At 45.8% G+C, this 16417-nt stretch overlaps 1 protein-coding gene across 1 annotated transcript in view; it reads right to left on the bottom strand.

The window, feature by feature from the left end:
* NET1 (neuroepithelial cell transforming 1) overlaps positions 1–16417 on the bottom strand; it is a 53754-nt gene that overhangs the window by 29326 nt on the left and 8011 nt on the right. The window lies entirely within an intron of this gene.

The following is a 16417-nucleotide window of genomic DNA, read 5'->3' as shown; positions in this document are numbered from 1 at the left end:
AGAGACAGGGTTTTTTTTTGTGCGGACTATTGCTGGTTTTGAGGAAGGAGGGGAAAAAAAAAAGCCATAAATAAGATTTTGAGGTCAACAAAAATCCAAAAGACATCCACAAAGGGCGTGCTAGAATAGATTCCCATTAGTCAGACTAGAGGATAAAGCACAGAAAAGCTTCACTCATCAGGTTAGAGCAAGTTCCCATTAATGTTATTTGAAACATTTTTCTCCCTTTTTACTGTAAATCCACACCGCCTAGTCAGCATCGTTCAACAGTCTGCACTCTTTTTTTTTTACTTATTTTTGATGACTTATCCAGGAAACTGCAGAAATGCTTTGATCTGGCAGCGCTCTCAACTTTTTAAGGTTCCAAAATACATTCTTCAGACTGGGCAGCAACTCTGTGTTTCCTTCCCCTCTGACTTCCAACCTCACCCCCTCCTCCTTTTTTTTTTTTCGTTTCAGAGAAAGCTGTTCTTAAATATAAACCACTTGCACCAGTGAAATACTAAGATGGTGAATATTACAGCAACATGAACAGATTAAAAGTAAGTCTTTCCCCAAACGAGCGAGCCACACTGGTGAACCCTGTTTCGAATGACAAGAACAGAAAAGCTCCACAAAGTCTTTTGAGTTTTAATTTAAAGCTTTTCTGCAGGGGGAAAAAAAAAAAAAAGAGCCTCTGGATTTCCAGCTTACTACAGTTAATATTTCCACTTCAACAATATCCAGAGGCCTTGGCCAGTGTAAGAGGCCTCCCAAGCACTGTGCAAACAAACTCTGACTAAGGGCACTTACGGCAGTGCTTGTCATGGTTCCTTATCTTGAAAAGCTCCAGGGTAAAAGCCTTACTTGAAGGAAAAATCTATTGACAGACATTTTCAATATCTAAAAGCAAGACAGAAGAACTCACGGCTTCAATGGCTGAGAGGAAAATGGTGCTGGTGAACTCCGCATGGAGTTCAAGTTTGCAGACGGCTTCTCCATCATTAGTGCTACCTCGTTAATGCTATCGCTGCCAGTAGCACACAAAAGGAAGTGGGATACTTACAGCTGTAATTATATAGAGAGCAAAAGAACGACGGGTTGCTCTCTGGAAATGTGGTTTAGAAAGCTGCAATAACTTTCTGGCAGCAGCAGCATCATGGTTTGCAACACTGGTGCAATTAGTAATTCCAGCAGCCTCAGCTTTCAAATAACAAAGCCATGAAAACCCACGGCAGCGGAGTTAAATGGGGATCAAAAAACACTTCAATCCATCTACCACTTGGACTGGACCGAGCAGTGCTACTGCTGAGCTGAGAACTTCTTGTACTTTTCAGACACTCTGGAATAGCCATTATTTTGTTCTTTTATGTTGGAACAACCCCTGCGTCTAAAAGGAAGCGCCTTCAGACGCTCTGGGCAGGTTTAAATTATACAAAGAACATTAAAATTTTGTTCAAATAGTTTTATGAAGTTCAGCGCAGACTGAACGGGAAGAGTGATTTTCCATTTTAGAAGTGTTTGCTCCTCACAGGTACTGGTGGGATATTATAGCTATTTGTCTGAAGAAGCAATCAACAGCAGCACTGACCACGAGCAGATAAGCCCCAAGGAGATTAAACATGCGCTGATATCCTTAAATAATCACACGCCTGACCTCTCCGGAGCTGCACATTAACAGTCTCTCCGCAGCCAACACAGCAACATCGAGTTTCATCTGGGGATTGAAGCGATATCTTTTTGCCACAGACTTCCCTTATGACCCCAGCATCTTCCTTCCAGTTTGCCTTCACACTTCCCCCCCCCCCCCCCCCCAGCCGGGTATCTGCTCCAAGTCCAATTCAGGCATCGCTAAGCACTGTTGCTAAGGCTGGTGGCCAGAGCTTTCTGCAGGAGAAAGAGAAGGTCTTTTTCGCAGCACGTGGTCAAGCCTCCTCTCTTCCCCACCCCAATCTCTTTCCCAGGGTTCAAGTGGCTTCAACGTTTGTGCTTCGCACAGTGGCATTTTTCAAAGGCTTCTGGTTGACCGCTGCACTGCGGCACGCCATCAACCAAGCACTGAAAAGAAGCAGAGAACAACAGGCTTTTGTGAAGATTATTCGTAAGAGTACTGTTTCGGTGGTTTAGTTTACAACATGACTGTGCAAACATTTGCCCTGGCCAAACCAAGAGGTAGCAAACATAAGGAAAAACCTTTGGTCCGCTTCGCTCACGAGCTGGCCTGCTGAGACAACTCGGCAGCTGCACAGCTCATCTTCAACCGCCATCACGATGGGAACACCGTAAACACCCCAGAGAACCTCAGCGGCCAAGGAAACAAGAAAACCTGGATGCCTCAAGGAGTCACTGAGTCCGGGTCATGCCCAAGCTGAGAGGACAAGCATCGCTAGGCACGAGCCAAAACTGTGGTGGCTCCAGAAGTGTCACCCCTCTGAAGGGCACAGGATGGAGCTGGTGTCCCTCCAGGCTCATCAGCATTAACATCTTCATGCCAGTGACGGCCCAGAGCATCCCCCAGCTGTTCCCTCACGCTTGCCTCCATCCACGCTTTGCTTTGGAAGACAGCAAGAGCAGACTCTCCTCCACGCAGCCTTACGGCATGCAGGGGCAGCGCTGCACAGCGAGCTCCAGTTCTGCAGGCAGGTAGGCTTGCCTGCAAGCACGTGAGAGGATTATGGCAATAATCCATCACTAGAAAAAACTTGATTTCTCTTTATTAAGAGAAAATGAAAGCTACTGACAGAACTGATACATGATTAGCCCATGCTGCGTGTGGCAATTCTGCCCACTTCAGAGCTATTTGTACTCTCATTTCCAGAGATATGATGTAAATGCTGAAGCAGAGAGGGGGAGGAGGACTGTAGGGAGAAGCAGCGCAGCTGCTGACAAAATATTTTGCTTGTCAGCAGCCGTGCAAGCACTCTCCCTGCTGCAGGATCATCTCCGGCAGAAGAGCACCGCTCCCTGCGGCAGAGCTAACGCACCCCCAGCTCCTGAGCCGCTGCGTTTCGTGCATCAGGCCCTTGTCAATCAGGTCTGTCGGCCGCACGGGACTCCTCGCATGAATGATGAGCTAGAAGATAATCCTAACAATTAAAAACCGGCCACAGAAATAAAACCATACCGACACCACATGCCAAACCTCGGGTCGCCTTTTTCTGCTGAGTGTGTAGCCAGGCCAGGGCTCATCTCATCTGTCAGCCCCCCCCTGCCGATGGGGAAGCAGTTGTCCAGGCTCCCCTGTCACTCCTGGAGAAAGGCTGACACCTCCAGCCAGGCATTTTAAGCTGGTTTGGCCATGCCCTCGAGGCGCCTCTCTTTCTGCATCGGCTGTAAAGGAACCTTGTGTGCGGCTCAGATTTAAGCAATCAGCTTTTAGGTGACCCAAGTTGGGTGAAATTAATCTTCCCTGCAATGCTTCGGAGATACCAGCTGACAAAATCTCTACTTAGAGCTCAGATGCAATATTCATAAATACATTTTTGACTCACTTGATCATGTCATCCTAGCGGTACAGTTGATAGCAGGTACCTCTAAAGGCTTAGAGACATCTTTAGTCAGGCTTTATTCTAAATAGTTCACATCCTCTTCAGCAATGTTGGTCCCAAGGTCAGAACTGAGCTGTGTTCCAGAGAAACCACCACCATTAAAAGAAATAAAAGCAGACTTCTCAATGCGGAGATGTTGAACTTAATGTGACCAGGTGATAACGCACAAGCACAAAAAGAGTGCCACAAATAAACGTTTAGGTATCTGGACCACATTCAAGGAGGAAAGAAAAAGGAAGCAAATGTTGTAAACAATGGCTGTGCTTACAGGAAAGCACTGTCTCATAGAGACTAGACTTGAAGATAAGGCTGTCTTCACAGTGTTTTTATGTACCAAAGTGAAGGCCACTGTCTCTGGGTGCTTTAATGACCCACTGACCCTTTTGGATTAACTTTACCTGACTTTTTTGTGTAATTCCCACAAAACCAGGCTCTTGAGCTCCACGTGAACTCGAAACTTTCCAAACATTTCCAGGCAGGGAGCAAGAGGCTACAAGTTCAGCTGAAACTAGTTGTATTTAAACATCACTCTTTCCACTTAGTGTCACCCCTACGAGCCCCCTTCCCCTGCGATACCCGTTTTGAACACTCTCAGGGGACAGCAGTCGGGACAGAAGAATTCCAAGTGCCCAGAAGCCATGGGAGCGAGCTTCGCTGCCTGGTGGCCATGCCAGCCGAGGAAGACTGCGTCAGTTCAATTCCAGATGACTATTTTGAGTTCTTGTGGGAACCAACCTTGATCCAATAAATATTAGAAGTTATCACAAGAGAACACTCAGGAAAACATACATTTTCATGTTGACAGGCACAAACTTTTCTCTTTTTTAACTCTAAGCAGCTATGCAAACAGTCCCTTCAGCTCTATGGTCGTTTTTTTTTCCTTTTTTTTTGGTGCAAAACATCGCTGCAGCCCCTGGCACGAATGCAGTTATGCCAGTTGTAGGGCTCAAGGGCTGCAACAGCAGCTTAACGTGGTATAACAAGTGACTACTGACCAGCTAAAGCACTACAAGAGTCCACAGGCATCCTGGCAACCAGCAGCAAATGTGAGGTAGCCCAAGCAACAGTTCAGTTAGGCTTGTGCTCAGGGAAAGACAATCACTTGCTGCTGAGGGTGAACACGTGCATGTAAAAGGTTATCAAGGAACAGCTGAAATACGGTTGCTTGCTTGTACTAGCATAGCTTTTTGCTATTATACGGGACTATACTGCAGCTCAAGGCTCTTAAAACTGGAGGAGGTGGGGGATTTGTAACAGCAGTGGCACTGCCACGTGTGAATTTAAAGGAAGCCATCTTGCCCTGTGCTGTAGCAGCAGCGTGGGGACTCATCAGCACTAGAATAACGTGCTTGTAATTACTTATGATTCATAACAAAAACAAACCAAGCCACAGGATGGCTTCGGCTTGAAATAATCGAAGCCAGCATTTTTCCTATTGCCCAAGGCAGTTCTGCAGAAGCCATAAAACACAGCGTGACTGGGTTGGGGGCAGGTCACATCCCTTTTCCTTCGGTGGAGGAGAGGCTTTCCTGGCCACAGCCCCAGCAGGAACACCTCAGGTAAACAACTGACCTGAAGGACTCCTTGCCAAAAGCTGCCCTGGATGCAAGGTCCGCATGGGATCAAGATGAGACCAGACAAAGCCTTGGAAGAGGTTTACTGGGGGCTGCTAAGCAGACAACTTGAAAACTGGTGCAGACTGAGACCGTACAGGAGAAAGGAGCATCATAAACGTCAGCCTTGTTCTTACTTAGCACCCAAATCATCGTTGGAAACAGCACATTGGGGTCAGAGGGACCCTTGTTCTGCACCAGCTCTTATGTTCTTTGGAAAGTTCACCTTCTTGTCTTTGGTAGGGCTATAAAAAGATGCCCTGCATTGCTTTGCAGGCTGAAGGAGATTAGCACTTATCCCACACAGGAAAAAAAGAAACAGGGGCAGGGTTAGGTTTGGGCAGAGTAAGCCAGCAGAAGCAGTCTAGGAACCATGGATAAAAAAAAAAATGGAGCTGTAGGAAAAACAGAAAAGGAGACAAGAGAAAGAAATAATCAGAAAATACCGAGGCCTAAGGAGGAAATGGCTGCAGGGTGGAGCTGTGTAATGTAATGTCTATACAATTTAAGAGTACGATCGGAAGAGAAACAGGCCTTAGTAGGTGGGTGGTAAGGCAGCACTGAGTGACTTCATATTTTAAATATTTAAACATTACAAGGACTTGAAGGTGTACTTTGCTCTTACAAGAGAGATCGTTTCATGCTTTTACTTTTTGAAGGCACAGTCCCTTTCATTCTTTTCTCACTAAATGTAAAAATGAGTAAACACATTTAGTGCTGATATCCCAGGCAGCTCGGCAAGCCGGTACCAAATCGATCTGTGCCGAGTTGACATAGGCCAGCAACCACCCCAGGAGAACTCGTGTTCTCAAACAGGGTTTGCACTGTTTTATTAAGTGAATTTAAGGCACTTTAACTAAAGCACCTTCTGTACTCAGGCGAGACAACTGCTCCCTTTCACTCCCACTACCTTCCTGCACAGTATTTTAACCTTGAACTACCTCCTTTCTCCTGGGAGTTTGGAGGCTTCAGATTCCTCGATGGGTTCCCTTTCCAGCACCTCAGCCTTGCCTGTTCTGCAAGAGCTTCAGAAGTGGGTCCCAATGAAGCTGGTCCAAATGGTTGGTACCTGTGTCTGACCTCAGCTTGCACTCACAAAATCCCAACATAAAACCACATCAATGTTTTCTCGGTCCTCCCTGCCCCCATGCCCATCTGTATGTGCTTAGGACATACCTCCCGATGCTTCCTGCTGGTGGGAAAACACCAGGCAAGTATCAGCTCTCAAATGATTTGGTTCAAGTCCTAGATGACCATTTCCAGTTTGAGATACCTTCCATGCTCCTGATCTGGACAATTTAGCTCCATTTGCACATGGATGGTGGTAGAGATCAAGTTAGACCTCAGGCTAGAAGCCAAATTCTCTTCTTAGGGATGACTGTCTCAAATGTTATTTGGCTATCTGACCATAGAGGTTTCAGAGGCAGTAGCAAATAAGGAACAGAGTAAAGAAAGGCCTGCAAGGAAAGGAAAAGCTTGAAACTCAGACAAAACAATAAAGATGAAGGATTAAGAAATCAGGGAAAATGTAGTTAACTGCAGTAGACACGGAACTGCTGCCTCCAGGGATAATTTTATGGAGGCTGGCAGGGAAAGACAGCTGCTCCGGGGCCAAGGAAGACACATCAGCTAGCATGATGAGAAAGAGAGCAGAGTTCAGACAAGAGTCTCTAATCTCTTTCCATGGGAGAAATATAAATACACCTGAAGTCTATTTTCAAGTTTTAAACAGAGAGTAATAATGAAGTTTTATGAACAGCGCTATAGCCATTTCCAGGTATTGCAACAAACAAACCAACCACCCCCACACCAAATAAATCTCACAGTGCAAGGGGAAAATAGCACCTCTCTAGAAAGAACGTACAGTCTCTAGAGAAGAGAAAGTCTGCTAGCCATGTCCACAGGAAACGCATTATTAAAACTCACTCAGCTCAACCAGTGGTTATTCATGTTCAAGAGAACATTCTCGGACAGTTAGTACAAAGATTACTCTGTCTCTTCTAAAGATTTTCCCAAAGCAATTCTTTACACAAAGAAAATCGATTCAGGTTCCAGAACAACCTCAGATCTGCCCCCTTACGTGTACGAATTAGTATTGCAACAGCCCCGCTGCATGTAGGGCAAGCGCAGTAGGCTTGATGCAAAGAGATAATCACTAACAAATCAAACCGAATGTCAAAAAACCAAGTGGGAGATTCATTAGTCAGCTGAAATAACAAGCAGCAACACAAAGCGTTACATATGTAAAGCTGGTTCAGAAAACACTGCTTGATACAACGATAAGGACTGTTGCATCGACAACACTGCATATCTCAACACCTCGCCTGTTACGGAGAGCACCTTCTTTCCCAACTGTTGAGACAGCACAAGTTAAAACACCGACTCATTTTACTGATATAAACCACCTTAGGGAAGGGGACGTGACACCAACAGCAGCTGGCAGCCTTCTAGGCGGGCGAGCCAGAGGCCAGGCTGTGCTGTGGTTAATAGACATTTTGCTGAAAGTCAGCACTTCTGCGTCAGCCTCGGTCTGTCCTTAACTGCTGACTTTTGAAGCTGACCCCTTCGTTATACCAAAGCCAGCTCCTCAGGCCCGCTGCTTCAAAAGCTGGCTGTACGAAGTGCAAAACCCCATGAAACCCAAGGCAATGTCATTTGTGAAGGACAGGGCCGCTCACCGGTTAATGCTTCATAGGGCTCTGGGGGATAGTTTCCAGCCAGTTTAAGGGACTCATGAACACAAGTGGCATTTAAAATTAGTCCCCCATGGGAATTAAATCACTGAGGCTCACTGGGAAACCTTGCATCTAGAGGTTTAAACTAAGTCAATCGCTATAACTGACTCTTCTCACTGAGCAAGGTATGGAAGCAGTTACAAAGTCTGAAGACCTTTACGTGTGCGGGGGAGGGAAGTCAGCTTAATTGTAACTTTATGCAACAGGCTGTTGTGGTCTCTCTGATGCCAAAGACTAACATACTCTGCGTTCTCAGAAATGAGTCTGGAACCACCCAGACAACTTTACAGAAGAGCTTTTAAGTGAAGGCGCAGGTGATGGAACGCTCCCAGCCCCGCTGCCTCCCTCCTCCAGCCCACCCACGTGCCGAGAGCCCAAGGACATGTTCACATGCTCTGGTTCCCTGCTCACTTTTCTCTCCCCAAGTCACCTTTGAGCTGAGTTTAAATGGTGTAGGAAAAGACATGGTCAGCAGACAGGAGGTCACAGAATATTAATTCAGTGCGAAAGAGGGGAAAAAAAGTCAGCCTGTAGTATTCAAGAAATTCTTTCCTTTCATTGCAGGTGGGGCAGCACTAACCACTTGACTCAGTAAAACGAAGTTAATCTTCAATGTAGCCTAACCAGTCAATCTATTGCAAATAATAAGCTCAAAGCCAGGGTGAAAAGGAAGAAAAGATCCGTTTCCCAATCCAGTGGTGACACCTAGAGGGAGAGGATTCCATTGCGGGCTTGGCAGCTCCTGAAGGGACTGAAAAAAAAAAAATCATAAAGCTCTGCCTGAGCCAGCACTAGCAGTGGCTCTGGAGTCCCTTATCCCATACTCTGGAGTTCCCAGTGTGCACTCCCAGCATAGGAGGACACAGCGAGAAGAAAGCTCCTGGAGGTAACAGCACTCCAAGAAAGACACGAGAAAAAGGTGGACGAGAAAAGGGAGAACCCTGAGCTTTTTCCAAACAGCACTGGAAGGTTTCTGCCTTCCCAAGAGCTCCCCTGCAGCAGCTCCTGCTGCCTGACCATCTCCCAGGCTGCAGGGAGAGCAAAGTGTTTTGCACAGCAGCGTCAGCAGGATGCAAAGCGCGCTCAGCCACCTCCAGGATCATCGCCCAGGAGGGCCCAGGCTGCCAACAGTGGCTAAACCCATTGATGCCTCTCCTAATAGCCCTTACCTCCATGCCCCAGACTCAAGGACTCAATCTCCACATGCCTTCGTTCTTCCCCCCCCCCAACGTTTCTCTCTCAACTTTGCACATCGTGAACGAACTGTTACACCTCAAACACGGAGGTGGGGAGAAAAAGACATCAGAGGATCCAAGCACAAGGCAGCTCCGTAGGAAACCAGGCTGCATTATTGTCTGTCCTGGGGACTGCTTGCTCTAACACGCAGGAAACTTCAGCCAAGGTTGTTACTACTCCTCCACAGAAGGTGGGGCCCACCTGGATTTGCAATTCTAACGACATTATTGGCTTTATGCCTTTTTTGTTGTTGTTGAAGTCTGCATTTTCCTTGGCTTCACCAAAATAAAAATCAAGAATAAAGGTGAGCAACGTGCCATCCAAATAGAGCAGGGATGGTGCTTGCAGCATGAAGCTTGTAAGACTGTGGCTGCACAGATACACTTGACACCCCTCTTCGGGGTGTAAACACTTCTTTAGGAGAAATTATTGACAAGCCTGGGGTCCTGCTCGAGGAAAAAAAGAAGTTGCCTTGTTCACCTGGGAGCCAAACATCTGACAGTCAGGTCTGAAATGATCTTTGCCTTTTTGCTCCGTTAAGACTACTGGGAGGGCCTCTGTCCTTGCTTTAATTTCTGGGAAGACTTCAAAGTAACCCTAAATAAAATTGCCTGAGGAGGGTAAGGCACCGGGAAGTCAGGATCTGTGATCAAGCCTGCCTTCCTGTCCATTTGCAGGTAAAGTTGAAGGTTTGGTCAGATAATTGCTTACAATTATGTCAGCACATTTAATAAGGTACTTCCCCTCTCGCCAGGATGTGGGAACTGTGGGACCACCAAGTCTATGGCACCGCCGAGTTGAACAGATTTGCTGGCAATCTGTAATTTCAGGTGCAGAGAAACTGAAGAATTATTTACATGTCTCACAGCAAAGGGAAGAGATACCCCAGCTGAAACAATGAAGCTGCAAATTTTAAACAGTTAAAAGAACAAGGTGTGGATTTAGGCATATGAATACGACATGAAACTGCAGCTGCTTTCCAGGGACTGCTGAAATTTGCCCTGCAGAGTCTAAAAGCTGGGAAGCGAGGAAGATGTGCAGCTAGGAGGAAAAACTTAATGACCATTTAAAATCCTATTTGGAAGCAAGTCACAAACCTTCACCTGCCATTTTCTCCTGCTCATTGGGTATGCTAATAGCGTGACATGGTTTAGTTTCGAAGATTAATCTAATTCCTAAGCTCACGCCTGCAGCCTTTGCATTCAGGGCTTGTCAGAAGGTGACAAAGTCGTGCTCAAACAGGACACTGCCCGCGCGTGGCTGTGAAAACACAGTGAAGCAGTGGTCGCCTGCTGAAGACACACTCCTACCACATTTACCAAATGCCCAGTTCTCCGTGGCACTCCACTGCATGAAGTGTTTTTCCCCATAAAAGGAAAAACGAAAATCCCTCAGTGACAGCCATCGCAGTAGCTGTGACGAGCTCTGTGGAAGGTGGTTGGCCAACTCACCCTAGCACCTGCTCTTGCAAGACAAAACTCATTTCAGGAAGAGTTTCGGTGATACTACTCGTTTCCAAGCCAAACTCAAATTGAATGATCTACCTACAGTCTTTTTCAGAATCCAGTGGGTGCATTCTCCCAATCTGGAATTAACTAGTGGATGAGTAATCGAGACCGCATCTGGAATAGTGTGTCCAGGTCTGGGCCCCTCAGCTCCAGAAGGACAGGGAACTGCTGGAAAGAGTCCAGCGCAGAGCCACAAAGGGGATGAAGGAGGTGGAACATCTCCCTCAGGATGAAAGGCTGAGGGAGCTGGGGCTCTTGAGCTTGGAGAAGAGGAGGCTGAGGGGTGACCTCCTCAGTGGTTATAAATACGTGAAGGGCGAGTGTCAGGAGGATGGAGCCGGGCTCTGCTCGGTGACGGCCAGTGACAGGACAAGGGGCAACGGGTGCAAGCTGGAGCACGGGAGGTGCCACATGAACATCAGGAAAAACTTTTTCCCTGGGAGGGTGACAGAGCCCTGGCACAGGCTGCCCAGAGAGGTGGTGGGGTCTCCTTCTCTGGAGACATTCCAACCCCGCCTGGACACATTCCTCTGTGACCTGCTCTGGGTGGTCCTGCTCTGGCGGGGGGTTGGACTGAGTGATCTTTCGAGGTCCCTTCCCACCCCTGACACTGTGATTTTGTGAATTCCTGCATTCACTTACATTTCAGCTCTTTAGAGGGCCCTGCAGTTACAGCAGTGAAAGGCATCAGGGCACCAGCTTCACGATTACAGACACCCTCGCTAAATACAAATCCACATTATACAAGAGACAGCATCTTCAGGAACAGCTCCAATGCAAAACTCATTACTTGTGAGCAGAATTTTGAAATTTAAATAAGAATTCAGTGTATTTGGAACTTCACATCTTTTAACTCTCAAAAAGCAGCCAAACATTGCCAGTAGAAAGGGAATACAAGTACTCAAATTCCATTAGCTTCCCTGGGAATTGTCCATATAGAGCTTAAGCACTGTCTAATCTTCAACTGATTTACACTGGGGGAAAAGGCTTTTCCAGCCTCATTAGGTGCTTTACCTCAGCAGCCTCAGGATCATCACCAGCCGTTTCCTCCCCACTTATAAATTATTTTTTAGGGAAACATTCATATAATTACTTTGTTTCTCTCACCCCATTGCTTCCCAGTGTTTCTTCATCTCTCACTATCACGTTCCTTTCTGGGAAGAGGTCTTCCTTCCACATATTATTGTCAGGGCTGCCTTATCGCTGCTTTCCTTTCTCAGGCATTTCAAAACTTTCCTTCAAGTTTCATTGCTGCAGCAGCTTGACACTCACCAGAAACCCCACGTTTCCTGCTGTTTCTTCACAGCAACACCACAGATGATAGCAGATTTAAAGCTGATGCAGAAATTTTAAGTATGAAATATAGTGGCATATCTGACAGGAAAGGAAGAGAAGTGAGGAAAGGGAAAAAATAAAGAATGCAACAAGTAACTTCAGCCAACTAATAACAGAGCTAGAAAACAAGCATTAACAGTAGGGATGACATTTTTCCAGTGTCCAGAGAGGAAATCCTTGCAAGTCAGTGAAGATGGGAAGTTTCCATGGCTGACAAATTGGCTGGCACTTGAAACGAATCCATTGTGCAACGCAGTCCAGCGTAAAATCCTGGAATATTACAGTAAAATCAGTGAATTTACTGGGAAATTCACCATCCATTTCAGTGAGGTCATATTTTCATCTACGCACTGCTTTTAAATCTTAGCTATGTCTTATAAGACAAGTGTTGCTGAAAAGCCCAACAAGAAAGGATTTGCAAGTCAGGAAATCAAACAGTAATGACGACTTCTCAGTACGACCAATGTCTGTAAGAAATGGGGTGATTCGAGGCCCATCCAAGATTTATAATTATAAAAGATCTAAACTATCTTTCACCCACACGCCTTCCTCATCCGTGTACTTTCAGTCACAGGCTCCCAAGCTGTGCTTGCTTAACTACCACCGACAGCACCGTCGCTACAACTGCCAAGAGATACCACTTCTACAGTTATTTCACACAAACAGATGAATAATTATATTTTTAAAAGCAGTTACCCCCCATTGTCTTTCTCCAAGTCTCCAGCAAAGATAAGCCCCTATTTGGAATCCTGCATTTATAAAATTGTGTTAATAAGTCTTTAGAAACTTATTCTTGTTCATTATCTACAGAAAGATTCACAAGTTCGATCTGCAGCCACTAGGCACGCACCCTGAAATGCTCTAGATCCTTTCTCCATACCTTTAACATATGTGAATCTAGACAACTCTTTATCATATCCCCACACCCTAGATCAGGCAAACACTGAGTAAATCTTTTCAGGCAATGAAATTTTACCTACAGCTCATCCTGAGTACTTCTATAAAAGATATTGGTAAAATAACCCCCCCAATATTTTAATAAGAGATATTCAAGAAAAACATCACCCTCCTGAATACACGAGGAAGGCCAAGAAGTATTTTGCATTTCTCTTGCACTACTGTATTAAAAGAAAGTGCTTCTGTGAAGCAGAAGAGGAAGACAGCTTGGCAGATTTATTACTTCATAAGAGCTGAAGGGGACTTGAGGGCAGGACATCTACTTCAACACTTCTGAAAAATGGTTAAGGCATTTGCTCATATCCTTCCACATGGAAGTGGTTCCCGAAAATTGAGCCCGGAGGAAGAAGAAACATTTTCAAATCCTAATGGGTTGGGTTTTACTTGGCATAACTTTGACAAGACAGAGCTGCCCAGAAAACTGAAATCAAAAGAAATTAAGCAAAAGCTTCCTAACACAACAGAAACGGAAAGCCTTGACACCGGGTACGATGTCAAATGTGAATACTGAGCATTCGGGAATTCCTCAGTAGGAACAGGAAGAACATGAATACTTGAAGGACACAGCTCTGACATTTGAAAAGCTTGACCCAACAGTGAAGCTGAAGACGTCCCACAAGTTCCCTGCTGGTGAAACAGCAGCGCAGTCTCATTCTTCTCCCATCAGACATGCAAATGCCTCTTCTTCAGCCCATACAAGCTGCTTCTCCTCCTCCTCCTTCTCCTTTATTTTCTCCGTAGCCTTCCCTCTCACAAAGATACCTGGGTCTAGCCCTGCAGAGAGGTGCCCGAGTGCTGCAGCACTCTCCTTTCTCAAACCTACTCACATTTCCAGCCCTCCTTTGCAGAACATCACGCATTAAACCTATCCACGTGACAGGCGCTTCTGCAGGTTAACAACCATTTTGCCCCTCCTTGACAGGCCCAGCACTCTATTAAACTCAAATATCATCTCCGTGGAGCAGCAGAAGGGCTTCGTGGCTGTCAGTTGTCCTCACGCCCTTCAGTAATTTGTTTAGCTGTGGTTACCAGAGGGAATACTCCCTCCTTACGTGTTGATCACTGCCAGCCTTACAGAAGGCTTTGAGACATCACTAGCAGGCACACCAAGAAGAGCATGAGGTTTGCTGGCTACCACCCAGAAACCCTCATGGCAGCATGTGAGAATTCATGACTGATGATTTGAAAATCAGAAGCCTTAAGGGTCCACCTGGGCACAAAAAGATTTTTGGAAGCAGTCTTTGCATTTGTCATCTCTGATTTAGACAAGAAAAAGCACGCAGGAAACTAATTTTCCAATTCTTTTCAACCTGAGCTCTTGGAAACACTCTGGAAGCAAAACTGGGAGTTTAAACCCTTTCAAAAGGTTAAGGGCAAGCAATGGGAGCTGGTGGAATATTTCAAATCCACCAGCTTCAAGGCTTTTGTGGGAAGCCAGGGCAGTCAGGGAAGGAGGCATGCCCTGAATCTGTACTGGTTTTGCGCCCACTCAGCATGATGGAAAGCACCAAAGCATCAGGATGCTGGTCTGAAGTGCTGTCTCCACGTTCCCAAATGGTTAGAGCTCGAGTTTTTGCAACTCCTTTTTATCCTGTAGAGATGCAAGTACAAGGTCTGTTATGTTTCTGGAGTTGAGGAGAGGATTAAGTAACTAAAACCAAGTCTTTTCTCCTCTACAACTTAAACTTTTCTTTAACCCATGGGCTGTTCTCGTCGAAGCTCATTAGACTTGAAGTCTAATGTGGTGGCAGTGCACATGGTACATCTAGGCTGCCTCTCTGGCAGCGGAATACAGGTCAAGAAGCAAGATAACTTCGGTATGACTCGGACCTCACGCTTAAGCACGTGTCAAAATCTTGTTCTAGCAAAAGTAAGTGTTTGTCAGGAATAGCTGTGGCCTTTCCCAACAGCTAAACTCTGCTCCCCGTTTGGATATATGAATGATGTAACACTTTCCCTGAATTTAGCAAGTGTGTAGGACAACACTGCGCACTTCTTTGGCAAACCACTGCAAAAGCAATTTCTAGCCCTCCATATGAATGACATCATTCCTCTCTGTACCACTGTTACTTAGAAGGAAGGCTGGTAACTTCCTGCTGTTCGTGGTTAGCTGAACTCCGGTGTTTCCCAACCTAGTCTCAGAGCACCTACCCTCTACAGTACCTAACAGCCATTCTTCCATCCCTTTCCAATCCTCCTGTCCTTGTGCTCCCTTGCCTGCCTTGACCTGTTGTTTCTTGCATTACAGCGGCAAGAGTCAGTCCTTTGAGAAAGGCCGTCTTCAAGGTGTTTCAGTTTGGTCACCCAGGATATAGTCAAGACACGCAGAGTCTCCTCCTGCCTAAGATAACCGAGGTAGATGCCTGGATAGTCTCTCACTTGCCTGATTTCAGTAAAATGATTCTCCTCATTTGGAGTCAGTCCGTTCTCCCCTGGCCAGATCAGCAGGACTGTAAGCATTAGTTGCTTTTTCTTGGCCTTTCCCTGCAAAAGCAGCAAGGCCCATTTCGTAAAGCTGCTCTTCACACATTAATCTTCCTGTGAGACCAACAATGCCATTGATTGTTATCTCTTCTCTTTCCACAGCAGGTTCCAGGAGGTCAGTGATCATAACTAGCAGCTGCTAAACTTGCTCAAGGGATCTGGAAACACATGTAGTTTGCAGTGAGAGGCCACGAAGCAAACATTCTGTAGGCTCTATTGCACTGTTGCTTGCAATTGCAAGAAATTACACCTCTGTGCTCTATTCCAAGTCGGAAATGTAGGTGTTAACATAATTTTGGAAAGAATATTTTAACAGTCTGCCTCTTAGATACCAGAAGAGAGATACCAATCTCTGCTGCAAATGCATTTGATTGAGTGCTTTGGTTTTTTTATTAAGAACTACTGCAGTAACTCACAAGTGGAAAAAAAAGAACTAGCAGGGAAGAGTGAGGTCTTCTCCCCCTCACACCGAACCATGCCATTGCTGTGGGCTCATACCAACCTTTGCTCAATACCTCAGGTCAGAAGCAAGGCCAGTCAGAAGAGACAGCCAGAGTTAAGAACATCCCTAATCATAGAAAAGATACCTTCAGCACACACCAAGATGACTTCACTGGGTGCAAAGGCACTGGAGGGCTCATTCTTATCATTAAGTGACCATGTTTACAGAAAAGATGCTATCCTTATCTTTCGACTCGCAGGGCTGAGGTTGGCCAGGCTCAGCTGTAATATCCTCTCTTCATCCACTGGGAGTTACTTATCTGAAGAGAGCATTCTGCAAGGCATCTGTGATGAGCTTGCCCTGAAAATACTAATTGAAGCAGTAATAGCTAAGCTTAAGCAACTGGATGTAGAGGACAATGGTTTGCTAGTGAAGATAATTATTTGGTAAGTGTAGCATGACTTCTGTTTTACAAGCCAATAACAAGCAGGCTTTCATCAGCATATAGTAATTAAGAGACTGGTCTTACCCACAATCAGTGTTCACATAGAGGGACATTGAGAGCGCTGAAAGGTTTTCA

The sequence above is a fragment of the Leptosomus discolor genome, chromosome 1 (assembly GCF_034619465.1).
Source record: "Leptosomus discolor isolate bLepDis1 chromosome 1, bLepDis1.hap2, whole genome shotgun sequence".
Lineage (NCBI taxonomy): Eukaryota > Metazoa > Chordata > Aves > Leptosomiformes > Leptosomidae > Leptosomus > Leptosomus discolor.
The sequence above is the reverse complement of the archived record's forward strand: the minus strand, read 5'-3'. Positions and strand labels throughout refer to the sequence as shown.